Raw genomic sequence first — 21894 nt, 5'->3', positions numbered from 1 at the left:
GCCCTTGTTTCTCAGGTGGGCCAAAGAGAAACCACCTTTAACACTGGCAGCAGACGTGTTCTATTACCTACTCACAAGGGCATACCAACAATGATGTACCAAGGCAGTGTGTGGACCTACTCAAGGACAGCAAGAAGCTCTTGGTTCTTAGATAAATAACTGAACCAAGGATGTGATCCATGAAGAAAGATAAAAATTGCTACTGTCTCATTTTAAATGAGAGCTCCATTCCCAACTCAAACATATCTTCATATTTTCACCCACAACGGATTCCCCTAGACCTTCAAATGCTGCTCTATTTTAACCAAGACATTAGGGCACATTCTAAATCTTTTCTCACTAGTTTCCATTCCTATGATTCTTTGACTATTAGAAGCCTACTTGATTACTTGAGAAAGAAGTAAGTTCTAGGTATTTGGGGACAATAAATTATGGGAAAATGAAAACCTCCTGATCAAAGTGTCATGGAGGGTTAGGGCTGAAGGGTATCCTGGGACTTTCTCTTTGTTTTAAAGAGCAGGGAACTGAGGTCTGAGCCTAATGCCACACACTAGAGTCATGCAGCAGATTCGAAATGCAGACTCAAGTCTAGTGTACCTGTACCCACTGTTCATATTGGACCCCTTCCCCTCTGCTGTGCCTGCCATCAGCACCAATGGAACTGCTCTGTCTTGTCATGGTTCCCTGGGAGTTAGTGAAGGCCTCACACTCCCATTCACATTTTAACCTGCTTCTTCCCCTATCACGGGTCGTCTCATATTTCCTCCTTGGGTTCCAGGTCAGTGCTGTGAACTAATACGCCTTTACTGAACACTTTTGCAATGGCCAATGGGATGGAGGAATACATGTCTGCTCAAGTCCCTGGGTGGTCTGTTAGTTGAAATGCCAATATTCTCTGTCATAAGATACAACTACAGTGACACTAGGGAAAATGGGGTGTGGAGGACAGTTTCCGCAGCCAGCCAGCCCTGCGGGCCTCCTGCAGTATGATCTGTGGCCCGCAGTCACAGAAGCCAGCATGCATAGGCAGAGAGAGGCAAGATGAGCATCACCATGGGGATGGGGATGGAAGGAATGCTGTCCCTTGCCAATCCACTCCGTGGCGGGAGGCTGATGACAGGATGCAAAGCACACAACTCTGGCTGGATGCCAAACATCTGCACTCAAAACCAAGCAACCAAGTTATTCTAAGCAAAGAAAATCTAATCAACATATATTTCCAAAGCCTACTATGTGCATCTAGACAGTTGCGGTTAAAATAGATGATTTTAACTACTCAACACCCCCTGCCAAATGCCATGGCTCTCTGTTCCAGATGCCTGATACTATATTAATCAAATATTCATATTTTGAACTGAGCACCTGTTGGTATATATTGATATGCAGACAAAACCAAAAGTATGAATTTTTTCCACCCCTTTCATGGTATCCTTGTTAAGCTCCCTAGATGGAGTCTGAAAACAATTTATCCCAAGCCTCCTACCATCTCTAGGACTTTCATGCCTCTTGCTGTCTGTGGGTCCATCAGAACATAGGGGAGCTACAAGGGCCAGGCTTCCTCCCACAGCTCCAGGGAGGTATTCAGGTGGGAATACCACTTGAGGCAACATCATTCTGAAGTCAGTGTTTGGTTGCCTCTAGGCTCACATGCACTCAACGCCAAGAGGGAACCCTGTGCATAATTTGGCATCTGTGGTGCTCTAAGAACAAAGGCTATGTTATCCCTTTGTTTCTGGATGTTCTAATATGACACTGACATCTTGGCTGACAATTATGATTCTGTGCTCTTTTCTAAATCATGTTATTTCCCAAAGAACTTCAAGCAGGTGAATGGATGATCAGTTGCTTCATTTCTGGCATTTCTTCTATGAGGACTGCCAGAGCTTTTACTAATAACACCACCAAGTATTGTGTTCATGAAAAGAACAAAGTCAAGGGGTTTGCTTTTAGCTTGCTTGAGCCCACTCACTGTTCCCATTCTTCAGTAAGAAGAAATAGCCACAGAGGTAAAGGTAGGAACACCTCTCCACATGTGATGGCGGTCGCTGAAGTGTCTAGTTCCCCCGGCTGTTGTCAGGCGGGCTCTGCACACACTTCGGCTGGCTTGATTGTGCTTGTCCAGCCTGTTTCCATGAAGGCCTCTAGGCTCCTCAAAGTCAACAGCAGTCTCACACCCCCATTACACTGGGCACAAGCATCTGCATAATCATTGCAATTCCAAGTTTACAGATAGGGAAAGAAGGAATGGCTTAGGACAGGCTCACACGTAGCCTTACTGAAGGGAGACTGGATGTGTGGAAGTCTGGAAATTTGAGTCTCTACACCCTACCCAGGCTTTGTGGCTCCCTCTTCAGGAGTGTGAAATCAAGTACCCTCTGGTCCTTTCCCTTTTATACAAATCCTGCCCAACAGAGAGTGTGGTTTCTCCAGCCAGTCTGCTCACTGAGCCACTGGCTTCCTCATTGTCCACATTCAGCTAGTCAAGAGGAAGCATATTAACAGCGCTTTCCCATAGGACTGGACAATCTAGAAGAAAGTTTAAAATTTCCATATCTGGGGTCTAAAAATATGTTCTTTGGATGATTTCAAAAAGCATTTTCTCATGGACAAGGAGAACAGGCTTGTGGTTGCCAAGGGGGAGGGGGTTTGGAGAGGGATGGAGTGGGAGGTTGGGATTGGCAGATATAAGCTATTACACACAGAGGGGATAAACAGCAAGGTCCTACTGTATAGCACAGAGATACTATATTCAATGTCTTATGATAAACTCTAATAGAAAAAGAATATATATATATATATTAATCACTGTGCTGTATAGTAGAAATTTACAACAGTGTAAATCAACCACAATTCAATAAAAATTAAAAAAATGAAAAAAGCATCTTGCTGGGAAGATGCATTTACAGATAACAGTGTTTGGTGAGTAGAGCCTCAGCTGGATTTTAATCCTGTTGATTTGCCCCTCTTGGTTTATGGAAATCCTGTAGTACCTCCTCACCCTGAAACCCAAGACATGGATCAGGTTCTAAATGGTCTAGTCCCTCTCTTCTGAGCCCCACTTGGATGCCCTTAGCTCTACAAAATCCCCTTGGCTCTATTTAAGAATAAAGTTTCCAAGATAGCTTCACCAAATGCAAAAATTCAAACACAAAAGCCTAAGCTCTTTTTATACTCTCAACCCTACCCCCTGAACAGGAGTGGCCTCACAGAGGAGAAAGAGGTTGAAGAGGTGGGGAAGGTCTCTTTCTACATCTTGCCAATTCTTTGTGTTCATTCTCAACATTGATATACTTTTCTCATGTGACTCCATTTCACTATCTCTCTACTAACTTCTTTGTTACCAACTTGACCCATTGGCCCCAGGATAAAAGGACAGAAATCCAAAGCCAACCCTCATACCCTCCCCGTGCCAACTCTCTCTATGGGATTTTGTGGCCCAGGGATGACCCTGGTCTACTCCCTTGAATTTCTTCCCCATCAAGGAACTATTTCTGCAAAGAATTTTGAAGTTGTCATTTTCATTTTAAAAATAAGATGATAAAGCACACACACACAAGTCATTATTTGTAAAATGCCTACAGATGATGAGGAGGAATGCATATCAATATATACACATGTATGCAGTGGAACGAGTGAACACATGTGTGTGTGTCTACCCATGGGGGCCAGGATGAATCTCTCAGATGAAGACAGTCCTTGAACACTAAGAAAAATGACAGGAATCAAGAGTGATTTCAAATTTCTTCTAGCTTTTTCTTCCACCAGTCCCTCCAGATTAAAAAAATAAAAGTTTTCTCGGAATTCCATTTAACTGTGATACCTAAATGAGCCTCAATCACATGGGTGGCAGAAATGCAGGGGTTACAAAGCAGGGGTCTCATTGTGGTATGAGAATGATTGCTAGCTAGAAAGGGGGATTTTCTAGTTCTCTTCTGGTATTGCTTAGCTAAATAAACTCTGACACCTCTGCACCTCGATGCTTGATAGCTTAGATTCTTTCCAGGGTTTACTAGTGCTCTGTGGTTATATTATTTAAAAATTATGTGGATATTTGGAATAATGACTACCATGCCCATGACAACCACCACTGCCACCACCATTGTCATCGTGACTTCTTTTCTTTCTAGACCAGTCTGTAATTGCCTAGTTATATCTGTACCTTAAAAAGTGAACAAATAATAGACTTCTTCATTTTGCAAGGGGGAATACAGATAGAATTTTTAGTGACCTAAAATTTGGGTAAGTGCCAATTTCAAAATTCATAAGTGCCAAAGAGTCTAGTGCAAGATTGTCTCAAAAGCTAATGATGGAACACCCTTCTAACTGGTTTTCCAAAGCAGCTGTCAAGGGGAAAAATGGAAATTCCAGGAAAAACTTGATCTTCAGAGGGCTTGGACTCTACTTATGATCAGAGTTTGGGTCAGATTCAGACTTTTCAAATGCTATTCCAAATGTTCCCTAATCTGGTAATTTGGGGCTACTCAAATGCTAACTCGGGGTCCCTTCCTTTCATAATCAGCATTCATGGAACCCTTTATCCTATATATAACTTATGATGTTGGACATGTTATTCCTCCACCACACACACACACACACACACACACACACACACACACACAAATTAGACTCAGCTCCTCAATCCAAAGATATCTTGGATAAGGTCTTCTTTTTTTCCTTTTAATATAGAATGTTTCAAGAATATGCATGTCATCCTCGCACAAGAACCATGCTAATCTTTTCTGCGTCATTCCAATTTTAGTATACATGCTGCTGAAGCAGGCATGAGAAGGTCTTTTTGAAAGAGAGAATCATAAGTGGTTAAAAAAAATCACATATTTTGGAACCACATAGACCAGCAGTTATTTTAAATATCGACATTAAGAGAAGGTAGCATCTGAGAATTACCCACATATGTTCTTTGTATGGATTATTCATTTCTTACCTCATCAGATACAGTTGTTGGCACAAAACATGTACTCAATAAATAGTTATGGAACTAAATTATCCCTTCTCATATTGAACAAATTTACCTTCACTTAAAGGAGGCTCCATAATCTCTTGGCAAGCTGATCCCACGCTCCTTGTGATTTCTTTAAGGACAAGTACTGGGTTTAGGATATTGATGTCTTCATACCACCTCATCCATAAAACCTTCCCTGACAACTCTAGTCTACCCTATTCTCATTTCTCTGACTCCCTGTTGTACTTATCCCAGGCTCTACTCACTTTGGCACATGCAAGATATCTTATCTTGCCATGTGAAATGTGTTTCATAAACACATCATCCTTCCTCTGAGCCTATAAGTTTCTCTAGGGCAAAGGCCATATTTGATATTTATATTGTATGTCCCATGGCACATAGCACAATCCAGAGCTCATAGTAGGCTCTGAACTAGTACCGTTAAATGGAGTTGAATTTAAAGGACAGTATTGCACTGCCAGAGATGACTTTGTTTCAGAGAAGCACTAAAAGGCAGAACTGGCCATATTCACCATTCATTTCACCCAAACTAAGCCCATGGGTCTCTCCACGTGAGGTGCTAGTTAGGAAGCAAAGAATGAGAAAGCAGCTGCTTACTTTCAACAAAGAAGAGACCACACTGCAGCAGGGGACTGTAGGGTTTCACATACTAGTCACTAGTGACTCTTGGTCAAACCCTTTGGTGTTATCAGGAATAAAAAGTAACCCAGAGATATGTCAAATATCAATTTCCAATTACTTTCCTGTGACACATTTCTGCCACTTGGGAAAACTCCCAAGGGATCTGTTGCCCCTTATCAGCTCAGATTGGGTTTACCTTTCAGGCAAAGAGGTAACACTCTAGCAGTGCCCTGGCTAGCCTCAATCTTACAATGTCCTCCTCTGACACTCAGATTCTCTTGTGAAGTCTTCAATATTGGCTTACACTGTCACCAGAGACCTGACTCAAGCGTGGAAGGCCTGAGATTATACCCTGAACCCTAAGTGTCAGGGGGGAATGGGGATAACTCCAACAGCAGTGGTGAGCTATTGTCACTAAGGTTTCCCAATTTGCATTGAGACATTGAATGCAGGAACAAAGCCTCATGCAAGACGTGTACATCTTCAACTCTAGCCAAAGGGGAAAGAAATAAGAGAGTCTCTAAAAGTCTTAACTTTGATACTCAAAACACAGAGCAGCATTTCTATCCTCTAGGTCACAGAAGGCAGGCCACAAACTAATTGAAAAAATCTTTGGTATTACGGATGTTAAAACTAAGGATCAGCACAAAACCAGAAATCACATGTCCCCTTTATTACAAAGTAATGGAACAGAATTTGGAAAAACCAGGAAACATCTCTGGGTCCATAAATCAGCCCAGTTGCAGGGAAATGCAAGTGGCCAGCACCTGGAATGAGCCTTCATCTGGAGTGGGAGGGCAGCCCAAAGAATGGAACTTTGGGGCCAAGACTCCAGACTGTGCACTATGATTAATGGCTTGAGTGAAAGGTCTCAGTTGAGGGTGAACAATTAACTTGTTCTCGCCACATCTCAGAACTCTCCACAGCATAACTATGTCTTCCCTGATTGTTCATATTTACCAAAACGCAAGCCAGCCTGGGAAGCTTTGAACATGTCATCATCAGACTGTTTCTGACAATCGGGAGGGCCCTGGTATTTGTCAGGACTACTTTCGTCAAGTCATCTGTTTTGACTCTGCAATGCAAGCCTCAACCTTTCAGTTCCTTTTCAAGTTTAAAGAACCATCCAAATGCAGCAATGGCATTGGCCTCGATCCTTCAAAAAAAAAAAAAGTCCACAGCTCTAAGGATTGCAAATGGACAGCATATGGCCTGGCTTGTTTCTGGTCATTCCCAAAAATGTTCTTAGGGAATTGAATGTCCATGAGATTAATGGTTCCCTCCTGTCCTGCCTTTATCCTCTGGAATAGGCTTCTCTAATCTCTTTCAGATCCTCAAAAGCATTTCCATGAAACCCATCACTCCTCCAGAATCTACAACTGATTCTGATAAGATCTGCTAGAACCAAGCAAGTCTCCAAACCTCTCTCCCTTTCTCCTGGAGGTGAATATGGAGATGAGAAAGAAAGGCAGGTGCCCCAAAAGCTGATTCTGTACTCAAGTAATCTACTTTCCACATCTGAACTTATATACCACTTCCTCTCTGACAAAGGGACCTACCAAAAATGGACATGGCCCCCCAACAAAGTAAGACTGGAAAGGCACTGAGTGCATGGCCTAAGAACATCCACCCCACTGACCTACCATAGGTGCTGATCTTTTACTCCCCCTTTAACCAATCCCATTTCTCTCCCAGAAGGCATCCTGTCTCTAAAAGATACATTAAGAACAATAACAACAATGATAACACTAATAATAGAAGTGGCAACAAATACATTAAGAATGTACATCTACATAGCAATTACTATGGCCAGAAACTCTTTGAAATATTTTATCTCTATCAACGTACACAATTCTCACAACAACCCTCCTAAGGTAGTACTAATCGTATATCCATTTTACAGACAAGGAGATACAGAGTAGTTAAGTAACTTGCCCAAGGTCGCAAAGCCAGTCAGTGGCAAAGTTAGGATTAAAACACTGGGCTCAGTCTTTCATTTTTAATGTTATCTTATACTATCCTATACAGTAACTATGTTCTCCAGAGGTATAGTCCCCGCCCACCATCATTGATGAGGTTAAAAAAGCAACCCCTCTAGTATAGCATTCACTTAGGAATCAGACTTGTGTATCCTGTTCCTGCTGCTCAGTGTGTAACTTCAAGTGAGTTCTGGATCGCTGAGCCTTAGTTGGTCTCATCTGAAAACACGGCATGATACAAAGATCTACCTTATCGGGTTTTAATGAAGATTGGTGAGATAAGGCATATACAGGCTCTGGCACAGTGCCTAGACATGGTAGGTGCATAAAATGGTAGCTGTGATTATTACTAATCCAGTTAGCTAATATTGACTAAAGAAGTTGGGGAAAACAAGGCCAAAGCAATCACTGCTTGGAAGGTGGAAATGAAAATGCAGATCAAAATGGTGACCCAATGAGACTAGATATTCTAGAAAGTACTAATGAAGAATATCTACCTTATTGGTCTGAGTCAATTTATGCAGGCTTTAGGTTAGCTTAGACCCATGAAAATAAACTAAAATTTTAAATCATACAACATCAAGAACAAATGAAAAGATGTCCAGACTAGGATAATTAGAATATTCTCCCTGAAAGTCCTAGTACAAAAGAAGAGCAAATCCTTCAGGGCCTGTGCAGCTGCTCCAGAGTCAAGCTTGGAGTTGCGTCCCTCATTCCACATTTCCTGCATGTTCTTGCCGACCCCTGACACATCACATTCTTTGCATCAATAAGGACTGGTGCCAGAACACACTAAATTGCCTTTGACTACATTTAACTGATCTAGTATTTTTTTATGATTCTTTCTTGTTGCACCATTTTTCACTTTTGACTTTATAATCCTCTACTGACTTTAAATAAAGCTCTGCCAGACTACCCAAGGTGGTTTTTAATAGAGATTTAGGGGCTAGGCTGTGCTGTGGTTTGGATGCGGATTCTACTCCACCACCAAGGGACAATTAACTAGGTGGTTTCATCTCAAGTGCCCATTTATACTCAGAATGGACAGAGAGTTTATCTTCTTCCAAGCCTCATAATCATGACACTACAAAGTGATAGTCGAGGAATAAAAAATTAGGTAGTAATAGCTGCCATACCACGAAACCACTGCACAGTGTCCCTGTGAACCCAGAAGACTGGCGTAATATATGGACAGCAGTGGAATCACTTGCTGAGTGACAGGGAGGAATCTGACCACATTCTGTCCTAGACCAAAGATGATGCTTATTCTCCTTAAGATGAGGAACTCAAATGGTCCTATGGCAGCTATAGGAGCCCACTTTGTGACATGCCACCCTCCTCCATGCTATCCCTTATCCCCATAGCTTTCTGTCCAAATGAAACCCTGGAAGCCAGCTGTCCTTCAGTCACTGGGAATAGTGACATGACCGGCAAAGACACCAAGTCAGATAAGAAGTCAGTCTGCCAGACTCACATTTGTCTTTTAGAGAAAAACAACCTTGAGTTTATTTCTTGAAAATATAAAATTGGTAAGCCAATAAGATTTTGGTTTTGTCTTCTTTTTTAAAATTTGTTTAAATTTTTATTTTTTTTAATTCAAGTAGAGTTGATTTACAACATTCTGTCAATTTTGGCTTTAGAGCAAAGTGACCCAGTCATACATATATATATATATATATATATATATATATATATATATATATATATATATATATACATTCTTTTTCTCATATTATCTTCCATCATTTTCTATCACAAGTGATTGGATATAGTTCCCTGTGCTATACAATAGGACCTCATCGCTTATCCATTCTAAATGTAATAGTTTGCATCCCAGTCCGTCTCAGTCTCTCCCCCTCCCCTTTGGCAACCGCAAATCTGTTCTCCATGTCTGTGAGTCTGTTTCTGTTCTATAGATAGTTTCATTTGTGCCATATTTTAGATTTTATCTTCTTATTCATCACCACCCAACACCTGCTCCATTACAAAGGAAAATATATGACGTATGTAAATTATTGAATATAGCTTTAAAAATATCTGTATACTCATTACCAAGCTTACAGATAAATAACTCTCTTTGGTTGTTTTTACCATATCAGATTGCTTTGCCTCCACCTACCACCCATGATGCAACCATGACTTGTGAAGTTTTAATTCCTGTAATTTTCTTCATAATTTTGCCATAGATGTAAGAACTTTTTAAAACTGTTTTAATTTGCATTTTTGCTTTTTTTTTTTTTTTTTAGCCAACCTGAAGCAAATGGAGTTCTAGGGCCAGCTGTAGTTTCGACCTATGCAGTAGCTTTGGAAATGCCAGATCTTTTAATCAATTGTGTAGGGCTGGGGATTGAACCTGCATCCTGGCACCGCAGAAATGCTGCCAATCCTGTTATACCATAGCAGGAACTCCTGAACTTCATATCATGATACCATAGAGTATCATTCCACAAATTTCTTTCTCTCCAAATTTTGTATATTCATCCATGTTGAATGTTACTTTTTTTTTTTTTTTTTTTTTAACTTCTTAGGGCCACACATGCAGTATATGAAGGTTCCCAGGCTAGGATTTGAATCGGAGCTGTAGTTGCCAGCCTATACTACAGCCACAGCAACACCAGAAAACTGGGCTGTGTCTGTGACCTACACCACAGTTCACAGCAAAGCCTGAAACTTAACCCAGTGAGCAAGGCCAGGGATCGAACACGCATCCTCTTGGATAGCAGATGGATTTGTTATCACTGAGCCACAATGAGAACTCACAAATGTTACTCGACTTTATTTAATGAGTCATTTGGGTTGTTTCCAGGGTTTTTTGGTCCATTTTTTTTTTGTTTCATTTTGTTTTCCTACTGCAGAAAACACTATGAATATAGTTCACATTGATTTGAGCATGTACGCTCAATTTTCCTGGCTTAGAGTGTGTGGAGTAGAATAGCTGGATCTTAGAATTTGCATGTATTCAAATTCACAAGGTAATAAATTGTTTTCCAAAGAATATATAGAAACTCATGCTCCCACCAAAGTAATGTTTGAGTTTCCCTTGCTCTACAACTTTAGAGCACTTGGTACTGCCAGATTGTTTCAATTTTGTTAAACCACTGAGTACAAAATATATCTCATAGTTTTAATTTACATTCCCAAATTTAATTGTTTTTTATAATCATTGAACAATTTTTGGATACTATGAAAATTCTTTGTTCCAAATAACCTCAAAATACATGCAGTGTTTGTATGAGTAGGTGTGACTCCATGGCTGCATAGAAAGACATTGAGTACATAGACATATAGGAGTCAATACATCTTTTTATCTACTATCCACACTTACAGCTAAGGCCCATGGGTCAAATCTAGTCTGCACTCACTTTTGTAAACACAGTTTTAATGGAACACTGCCATACTTGTTTGCTTTCATACTGCCCAAGAATACTTTTACGCTACAATGACAGAGGTGAATCGTCAAAACAAAGATCTTCTGGCCTCCAAACCCTAAAATTCTTACTATCTGGCCCTTTACAGTAAAATTTTGCAGACCCATGACTTAGAGCATCTCTACCTACAGGTACAGACACCTCTCATTCAACATATTCCCTTGAATCTGTTCCTCCCAAATGCCATGCCTCAGAAATGGCTCCACATTCCATGAAATTACTCAGGCCAAAGACCTGGGAGTCATGTCATGCTCTTCCCTCCTACTCACCACTTACCATGAGCCAGTACTCAACCTTTACAGCATTACTCCACAGAATATTCATGTCTTTATGCATCACCGGCCCTTCAAGCCTTATGTTGACTTAGGCTACCCTCCATCTAATGACTAAGCCCTTAGTGTCCCCAGGTTTCACATCACTTGTAACACTTCACTACATTTTGGCTGCTGTCTCTACCTAAACTGTAAATTCCTTAAGGACAGGGAGCCTTGACATTTCTGCACACAGTACAGTGCCTTGTGTAGCAAATCCTTCATAATAACTTAGTCTTCTGTAAGCTGCTCACTCCTTCTCAGAAACCGTAGAGGGTAGACTAACAAGACATATGTAGTTGCCATATCCCAGGTGAGCTGGGTTTGGAAATGCTCCCCAGTCTCTTAAACCTCATGACTGAGAGGACTTGCAAAAAGAAACTCCTCATCAGTATCATTTAAGACAGTGGTCCTCAAATTTCTGTGTGTAGAGAAAAGCTCATTAAAAATAACAGAAATGACAAGTTCCCATTGTGACTCAGAGGATTAAGAACCTGACCTTGCTGTACAGTAGAAAATTGACAGAATGCTGTAAACCAGTTATTATGGAAAAAATAAAAATCATTATAAATTAAAAAAAATAAATAAAGCTGCCACAGAGAAAAAAAAAAAAAAAGAAAAGAAAAGATATCCATGGATGTGGGTTTGATCCCGGGACTAGCTCAGTGTGTTAAGCATCCGGCATTGCTGGGAGCTATGGTATAGGGCACAGACATGGCTCTGATCCCAAGTTGCTGTGTCTGTGGTGTAGGCCGGCAGCAGCAACTTCTAGCCTAAACTTCCATATGCCACGGGCATAAAAGGCAAAACAAACAAACAAACAAAAAAAAACACCCCCAGAAACCAGGGTGTCACCTCAGGATCACTGATTCACAATCCCTAAAAGTAGGTGTTCAAGCCTCTTTACCATCTTCATGGACATTCCCTAGAAGATTCTTACATAGGCTTGAGAAGCACAAATCTAAGAAGGACAGTTTCCTGAATACCTTCCCCTAGTCCTACCCCACCCTACAGCACTATCTGTGATGAGGAGCTGAAAACACATGCTCCCCATCTCCCACCTTTGCTTAGGTACCAGAGCTTCCTTAATCTCCTCCAACTTCCTCCAGGAGTGCAGAAGATGACTGATTTGGTGGGGTGGGGGGTGGGGGGTGGGGATGTATTAACTGAATCTTTCCCACATGTCTGAATTCTGGTTTTCATTGAATGGATTGCTTCCTGGTTAATCATGGGGGGGTCTACCCCCAATGCTGACCATTTTTCCTGCTCAGCATATCTAAAATCGAGAATCTCCCATTATACTCTAGCACTACTGCCTTATATGTACCATTCCTCCTAGTATCTGCCTGAGGGAAGAGGCATGCAAACATTTGTAGCAGGTATACAAGAACGCTTGTTTGAGTTTTTACTGCCCTTTTTAATTTCAACATAGTACAGGTCATTTAAAATGTAAAAATAAATGTTAATGGGAGGGTTAGACCAATGATAATACTAATCAGATGATGTTAGTATTTATTAGAGATTTTTCTTATTAGACTTAATTTTTTCCTAAATTGCATGTGACTCATTATCATTATACTTGGTGGATAATGTAACAAAACAAAATTATCAGTCCATTTTACTCAAGGAGAAAGTCTAGGGTTCCTTGGCTTTTATAACACCAAGCATAGCACAAATTTAAGGAATTTTTCCAGTGCTACACTCTGAATTTTAGGGGTCTATTTTCCCCAGAGGCATGTAAGTACTAAAATTGCATCTGATTGCGTTTTGCTCTCAGCGGGTGAGAAAGTGCATAGTCAATGGGTTATTTGCCACTCTTTATTTCCATTTTATGCAGTCACACAGAGGTATCTCTCAGGTGGTTGTTGAAGTTTACTAGACACTTAGGAGCCATCTCCTGCTTTCTCTAAATGGTATTTATAATCTTAGCCAAAGAGGTCATCTATGAAGCCACTGGTGCAGTACACCTAAACTCTGCTTGTGTTAAATTCAGGTTACAGAGATCAGATCTTTTGCTATGAGATTCCAATGGGGGGAAATTGCATCATGTAGCTAAATAATATTTATAGGACTATGAAACAAGGTCCGATCTAAGTGCTGAAAATGATAGAACATGTGAAGTCAGTATATAGGAGATAAAGACCTTAAGAATATGCAAGTCAATAATAACAAAGGGGCTATGTGAAAATCACACCAGATTGTGTTACACCTTCACTTATCTATATTGAAAGCACTAAATTCTACAAATGCAGTCTTGCTCTGCTTTTTTTTTTTAACCAGATATCTCCAATTAAACATCATTTTTGTGTTTTACTGGTACTCTAATAAGTGATGCTCATCACAGGATCCTTGAAATACTAAAAACGTCAGAAGCACGTCTATGAATCATCAAGAAACAGATTAAAAAGTACTCAGTGTAGTTATTTTGTCAGGTGCATTTTACTGAGGAGCAGCATGGACCAGAAGAAAGAACACAAGCTTCAGGGTCAGATACGGTTTTGAATCTCACGAAGGACACTTATTTGCACTGGGACTTTGGGTAAACTACACAATATCTCTCTAAGCTTCAATTTCCTCATATATAAAATGAGGATAATATTCAGATTTAGGAGATATTCCCATGACTAAATGAGACCACAAACATATGTAAAATACCAGCACAGTGCCTGGCTCTAAAGAAATCGCTCAATAAATAGAAGCTCTTACTAATGCTGATGTCTCACTCCTCATTTTCAGTAAATTAGTAAGCCCTGCAAGATCCTTGGACTTTTCTTTATTCCTTGTTTCTATTTATCTGAATACTTAATTCATATGAATAGCCCATCCCTCAATAGTGACAGAGTATAGGTAGTTTACTATGGATTCTCAACACTGGATTATTTACATTTAAAGAAAAAGAACATTTACAAAGAAACTATTTCTTGATCACAGCCTTGGGGAAATGAAGTTTCACTCTCCAAAAATGGTTACGAATTACCCAAACCTTCTACCCTCTTTGAATTTTTTAGTATTTTTATTATTACTACTATTTTATCATTATTTAATTTATTATTACTATTTAAATACATCAGTAAAATACTAGCACATTTCTTTAAAAATCATATATTGAAAAAGCTGGTCTTTTTGATCCTCTTCTCTTTTGCCACTCCCATTTGGATCTTTCACAAATTATAGAATAAATTACTCTCAGGGGTTTTTTGTCCCTCCTTGAAAAACTGTTTTTATGCATTTACACACAGGTATATGCTTGAGTGTGTGTGACTTAATCATAGCATACAAACTATATACTCAAATTGATTTTTGTTCAAAAATATATCTTGGAGAACATTCTCTACTGGTATCTTTATTAACTTTCACTTTTTAAAACTGCTGCAGAGTACTCAAAACCACGATTTACCATACTTTAACCATTCCATTTCTGATGAGAATATACTTTCTCTTGGTGTTTTTTAATACTAGAAAACCACTGCAATAAACATCATTCTGCACACTTCCCCTTAGACAACTGTAAAAGGTTAGAGGCTATACAAATTTTATTTTAGCCTTTTAAATTCAATTTATTTTTTAACATGGTTCGAAGTTTAAAAGTAAGTACAAGTGCATGGTGAACAGTCTGTCTCCTACCCAGTCTTCCCATGTTCTTCATTGTCTCCATCCATAGGTAACACTATTATCATCCTTCAGAATCTTTTTTAAACATAGATTTCTATTGTTCCATCTTTTATGTATAAATAGTAGCATGCTTTGCATATTGTTTTCTACCTTAATTCTTTAATGATAAATTCTGCGTAGACTCACATATAAGCATGCAAGAAGCTATCTAATTCTTTCTTTTTTTGTCTTTTTTTTTTTTTTTTTTTTTGTCTTTTTGCTATTTCTTGGGCCGCTCCCGTGGCATATGGAGGTTCCCAGGCTAGGGGTTGAATCGGAGCTGTAGCCGCCAGCCTACACCAGAGCCACAGCAAAGCGTGATCCCAGCCGCGTCTGCAACCTACACCACAGCTCACGGCAACACTGGATCCTTAACCCACTGAGCAAGGGCAGGAACCAAACCCGCAACCTCATGGTTCCTAGTCGGACACGTTAACCACTGCGCCACAACAGGAACTCTGCTGCCTAATTCTTTAACCAGAGATACACAAGAGTACAGAGATTGGACACTATAATTTCTTTAGCCATTTCTCAATTGATAGATATTTGGCTATTTTTCAATGCTTAGCTAGTGTATTTGCTCTACAATAAATACAACCACATATATTTCATTTAGCTCTGATACGAGTATTTCGAGGCATACTGGGTTGTTGATCACTTGATGACTGATTTCCAGAAACCCTTCATCTATTAGAAATACATATCATCTATCATTGTGATATGATTCCAAATATTTTTAAAGTTCACTGACTTTAAGTCAAAAGTCTTTTTTTGATGTGTAATACATTTTTAATAAAGTAATAGTATTTTTTTTATTTTTTAAAATGATTTTTATTATTTTCCATTATACTTGGTTTACAGTGTTCTGTCAATTTCTACTGTATGGCAAAATGACTGTCGCACATATATGTACATTCTTTTTCTCACATTATCCTCCACCATGTTCCATCATAAGTGACTAGATATAGTTCCCTGTGCTATACAGCAGGATCTCATTGCTTATTCACTCCAAATGCAATAGTTTGTATCTATTAACCTCAGATTCCCAGTCATTTTTTTTAATTTTTGTTTTTTAAATTAGGGCTTCTGTGTTATTAGCCTCTATTTTCTTTTAGGAATTTCAATGTTTCTTTTTCTTTTCCAATTAAAATTTTAATTCTTCTGGAATCTATCCTGGTGTAACTTATGAGATATGGATCCATTTCTTTCCCAAATACTACACATTTGCCCCAGGAATACATATGGAATAGTCTATCTTTCCCCATCAGTTAAATTTATCATATCCTAAATACTCATGTATACTTGAGTCTAGGTCTAGACCTACTGTTCTTTTCAATTAGCCTGTTTGGTGATTTGCATACCAGTACTACATTGGTTTAATTATTGAGGCTTTGAAAAATATTTGATATCTAATTTCCTCTTACTATAATTATTTTTCCAAATGATCCTTGCTATTATTTTTGCTTATTTTCCCATCTTAATTTTTTGTTTGTTTTTTGTTTTTGTTTGTTTGTTTGTCTGTTTAGGGCCGGAGGTACAGCATATGGAAGTTTGCAGGCTAGGGGGCAAATCGGAGCTACAGCTGCAGGCCTAAGCCACAGCAACAGCAACACAGGATCCAAGCCACATCTGTGACCTACACCACAGCTCATGACAACAAAGGAGTCTTAAGCCACTGAGTCAGGCCAGGGATCAAACCTGCATCCTCATGGCTGCTAGTTGGACTGGTTTCTGATGAGCCACAATGGGAACTCCTCATCTTAACTTTAGAATTTTTTTTCTATTTTAAAAAGAAAAAAATCTTTGTTAATTATGTAACTTCATGATGCATATACATTTTAATAAATAGGTCACTGACATGTTTATGGCCTTGAGTTTTCTTATAAAATGATATGTTACTATGTCTTTATATCTTCAAGCCTTTTTGTATGTCCTTCTACAGAGGTTTTTGTTTTTATTTTTGTATTTTTAGGGTCACACCCACAACATATAGAAGTTCCCAGGCTATGGGCTGAACTTGAGCTGCAGCTGCTGGCCTCACCACAGTCACAGCAACACCGGATCCTTAACCCACTGAGTGAGGCCAGGGAATGAACTTGCATCCTCATGGATACTAATTGGATTCATTACCACTGGGCCACAAAGGGAACTCTGGTCCTTCTAGAGTTTTTAAAGTTCTTTTTCATGAAGATATTACATGTTTTGGTTAATGTATTATTATAATATACCCAGCTTTTTATCTTTTATATCACTTTCATAATTAGTCTTTAAAAATACTAACTAGTTTCTGTTTTAATATTAAAAGGCTAGTAGAAAAATGGAACCATGGGCTCCAGGGGAAGAACTGGAGGAGGCAGAGCTGAGGGAGAAGGAGCTGCAGGATGGGAACTGTGGGAGTTTAAAGGTCGGGGGGGGGGCAGTGATTTATGTATATTAGTTCTGTACCTTACATTATTACTGAATTCTCTCATTAGTCTTGGAGTTGGTTATTTTGAAGTTCCAGTTGCCAAATCAAATAAAGTCATCTGTAAACATTGATGATTTTGTCACATGCTTTCCATTTTCATGCCTATAGTTTCTTTGTCCTGTCCAATTTCATTGGCTACTATTTCCAGTAAAATATTAAATAATACTGAGGGTCACAGATATCTTACCCTGTCCATCTTGTCTTTACTTTAATAAGAGTATCTCTTATGTTTGCCCATTAAGTTTAAAGTTGACTTTTGGACTAAGATGGATGCAATTTATCATGTTAAGGATGTGTACATCTATTTTTGTATACTTTTAATCAAGAATAGTTATTGAATTTGGTCAAAGTCCTTTCAGTACTTATGGAAATATGGCTTTCCCCTTTGGAGCTATAAAAAAAGATTAAATACATCAATGGATACTCCAATATTGAAACTTCATTTCTTACTTAGAATACATCTTAGCTGGACATAGTATTTTACTCTTTATGCTGCTGGATTTTTTTAAATTATTTTATTTAGGACTTTTGCACCTATATTCATAATCAGATGAATATATAGTTACTTTCTTGGAAATCCTTATCAATTTTTCTACAGAGGCTTTATGCTTTTTATAGAAAGAATTTGGAAGTACTTATTTATCTATCCTCTGGAACAGTTTAAATAGATTTGGAATCATCACTGTGGAGTGCCAAAGTCAGCTTGCACTGCCTGACAAGAATAAATTATGTATATATTTTCCCAAATTCACATTAAGTAACATCATGAATGTAGCTTGAAATCAGCCATGGTGAACATATTCAGACCAGAGAAACTGGCAAACACTACACGTTGTGGGGGAAGAGCTGTTTTTTTAATATATGGTGTGTGTGTGTGTGTGTGTGTATTCACAAAGAACCAGTTGTTAAATACTTAACAGAGTACTACTGAGTATCTTCTCTTCTAATATTACATAAAATTTCCCAGTAAAAATACCTAGACTTGGTGTTTTTGTGAGGATAGTGATAGGTCCTTGTAAATATGATTTTTCTTATGGAAATCAATATTTCAATTTTCTATCTCTTCTGGAGTCAGTTTTGGGGAATTATATTTTTCTAGAAAATTATCTACTTGATTTAGATTTTCAGATATTTTCACAGGATTGAAAAAAAGCTAATTTTTATGATTCTTTTAAATTTTTACTTATGCATATGCAAATGTATATTTAAATTCTCTTTAATTTTCCCAGATTAGGGTTAATAACTTATTTTTTTTAAATCTTATCTATTGTTTTATTCATTATACTGTTTGCTTTGTTTTATTACAGTATGATTACTATATTTATTACTCTTCATTAGCATTACTAATTCATTCCTTCCAGTTTCTTCTAGTTTATTTAGCTAAGTGTTTCAGTCAGATGCTTAATTTAATTTTACATTTTTTTCTTAAAAAAAAACTAATATATGTACTTAAAACTGTTTTCTACTTATAATGGCTTTAGAACTATCTCATACGTTCTGAAAAATAAAGTTTTCATCATATTTCTCTGGTTATTTTATAGTTTAGGCTTATATGTTAACTTTGACTTGATATATGAGTGTTGGAAAATTTCTGGGTGGAAGGGCTTTTTGCAATCTGATTTTGTTATTAATTTATAGTTCTATTACATTGTGTCCTAAGAATTTTTATTCTACCTCTGTGCCCTGGAATTTATTGAAATTTTGTTTATGAAACTGCACATTATTTTAGAAGATTGTACTTGACAAAAATGGTCAGAGCAATACATCTGGTTCCACATACTCTTCTCGAACTTTGCCACTCCCCATCAACAGGCAGAGTCTATTCTTTCTTCTCTTAAACTTGATCAGAATTTTTGGGGAGCTCCCATCGTCGCGCAGTGGTTAACGAATTTGGCTAGGAACCATGAGGTTGTGGGTTCGGTCCCTGCCCTTGCCCAGTGGGTTAACGATCCGGTGTTGCCATGAGCTGTGGTGTAGGTTGCAGATGCGGCTGGGATCCCGCGTTGCTTTGACTCTGGCGTAGGCCGGCGGCTACAGCTCGGATTAGACCCTAGCCTGGAAACCACCATATGCCACGGGAGCGGCCCAAGAAATAGCAAAAAGACAAAAAAAAGAAAAACTTTGTTTACTATCCTGATGAACAGAATGTAGCTAAAGTAATACCACATGACTTCTAAAACATAGATTTAAAAAAAAAAAAAAAGATAATATGGTTTATGCCTGATTCTTTCTTCCTTTCATGAATTTCTTTTGCCCTTGTAACTCAGCCATTATGTTTTGAGGCTTAATGAGGCTACAAAGATCACACGGAGACAAACTGAGGCCCCCAGCCAACAGCTATCATCAATCACAAAGGAACATGAATTTTCAGATAATTTTTATCTCCCAGACTTCTAGTGTTCTATAGAAGTGTCAGGCATTACAGAGCAGAGATAAGTCATTTCAGCTGTATTCTCTGGGAATTCCTGACACATACAATCAGTGAACATAACGAACTGTGAACATAACAGTGTGTTATATGCCACTTAATGACATTGTCTCATTTAATACTTTTAATTTAATCCTCATTTAATACTACTTGAATTCCACCTTGTGATAGATAGATTAAAACCCCTGCTTTCTTTTTGTTCCAGCCCTTTATTCCAACTTTTCTGAGTCAATCTGTTTCTGTTTCTCTGCATAAAACACAGAATTGGGTCTTTTCCTTGCGATCCAATCTTAAAGACTTTTAAACAGATGAATTAAGCAATTTACACTGTTTTTTGTATTGCAAACACGATGGGCCTTAGTTCTGTCGTGTTATATATAATAAAGGCACATATCGTCTGCCTTGCAAATCTTAAATATTTAATATCAAATCTGTTACAGAAAAAGCTTGTTAAATCTTGATATAAATCATAATATTAGCTGCAAGTAGTGTATTTACTACTATATTTGTTGCTCTCTTTTTTGCTTTTGTTGTTGTAGTAGATCTTATTGCTTTGGCTAGCATCTATAAGGGAATGTAGCATATTCCTTATCTGCTTATTCAGAGACTACTTTTTTTTTTTTTTTTTTTGTCTTTTTGCCATTTCTAGGGCCACTCCCGCGGCATATGGAGGTTCCCAGGCTAGGGGTTGAATCGGAGCTGTAGCCGCCAGCCTACGCCAGAGCCACAGCAACGCGGGATCCCAGCTGCATCTGCAACCTACACCACAGCTCATGGCAACACCGGATCGTTAACCCACTGGGCAAGGGCAGGGATTGAACCCACAACCTCATGGTTCCTAGTCGGATTCGTTAACCACTGCGCCATGACGGGAACTCCTAACGAGACTACTTTTAATCCTTCATTCTCTCTGCAAGTTGCTGTTTTTGACAGTTATTCTTTTTCTTTCATTTTTTGAGTTTTAGGGCCAAATCAGTGGCAAATGGAAGTTCCCAAGCTAGGGGTCAAATTGGAGCTACAACTGCTGACCTATGCCACAGCTGCAGCAATACAGGATCCAAGCTGCATCTTCAACCTACAGTACAGCTCATGACATACTAGTTGGATTCATTTCTGCCACACAACTTGCACAGATAACTTTTTCAAATTAGGGAAGTTCCCATCTATTCCTTACTTGCTAAGAGATGTGAGCAAAAATAGTTATAAAATTTATGGGTTCATTCCTTCCTCCCTTCTTTCCTTCCTTTTTCTTATTCTCTTTTCTTTCATTTGCACCATTACCATGATCATATATAATCTCTTTTTCCTTTTAATGTTCTAATATGATAAGTTTACTGATGAATTTTAATAGTAAACTACCCTTTAAATTTTGAGGTAAATCCTATTTGGTCATGAGGTATTATTATTTTACTACATTACTAAAAGTTATGGTTAATTTCTCAATAAGGATTATTTTACCCCCCATTTGTAGGAGAGACTGACTTACAGCTTTATTTATGACTCAGGTAGTAGATAGCTTTTGTGACTATTCCATATTTTTTTTAATGTTCATTTTCTTTGATTTTTAACAAAATGTACATACTGTGAAATTTCTGGTCACAACTTTCTGTGGGGCATATGCTAAAGATTTTATCTGTGACTGCGACTGACAATTTTATCTAGAAGTTTTTGCCTCGTGTATTTTAAAGCCATGTCGTTAGATGCATTGAGATTCACGATTGTTATAGCCTCACATTTTATCTTCTCAATTATATAAAATATCCATTCTCATCATTTCAGTAATCATCTTGAACTTTACTTTGTGATACTGACAATGCTATACCCAAGTTTTTAGCATGTGTCAAGTTTTTTTTTTATAATCTGTTTTTTAAGCCTCCTATGCCATTTTATTGTGTATGTATATGTGTGTATGTATGTGTATATATATATATATGCATACATAGACATATACATATATATGTATTGTATATATAGTATATATCTTACCTTTAAAAGGAGGTGTGTATATATATAAAATCTTTATAAAAG

General features: G+C 38.3%; 1 long non-coding RNA gene and 1 other non-coding gene across 2 annotated transcripts in view; both read right to left on the bottom strand.

Annotated features, from left to right (window-relative positions):
• LRMDA (leucine rich melanocyte differentiation associated) overlaps positions 1–21894 on the bottom strand; it is a 1116486-nt gene that overhangs the window by 196860 nt on the left and 897732 nt on the right. The gene's annotated exons all lie outside the window — the stretch shown is intronic.
• LOC146396896 (U6 spliceosomal RNA) lies at positions 4677–4783 on the bottom strand. Its single transcript, XR_014828645.1, has one exon. It is a non-coding gene; the product is annotated as a U6 spliceosomal RNA (small nuclear RNA).

This window comes from Sus scrofa, chromosome 14 (genome assembly GCF_054392235.1).
Source record: "Sus scrofa isolate SSC_HxYL_T2T_F1_AM1 chromosome 14, Sscrofa_HxYL_maternal_Yorkshire_Landrace_v2.0, whole genome shotgun sequence".
Classification (NCBI taxonomy): Eukaryota; Metazoa; Chordata; class Mammalia; order Artiodactyla; family Suidae; genus Sus; species Sus scrofa.
This window is presented reverse-complemented; position numbering and strand designations above follow the sequence as displayed.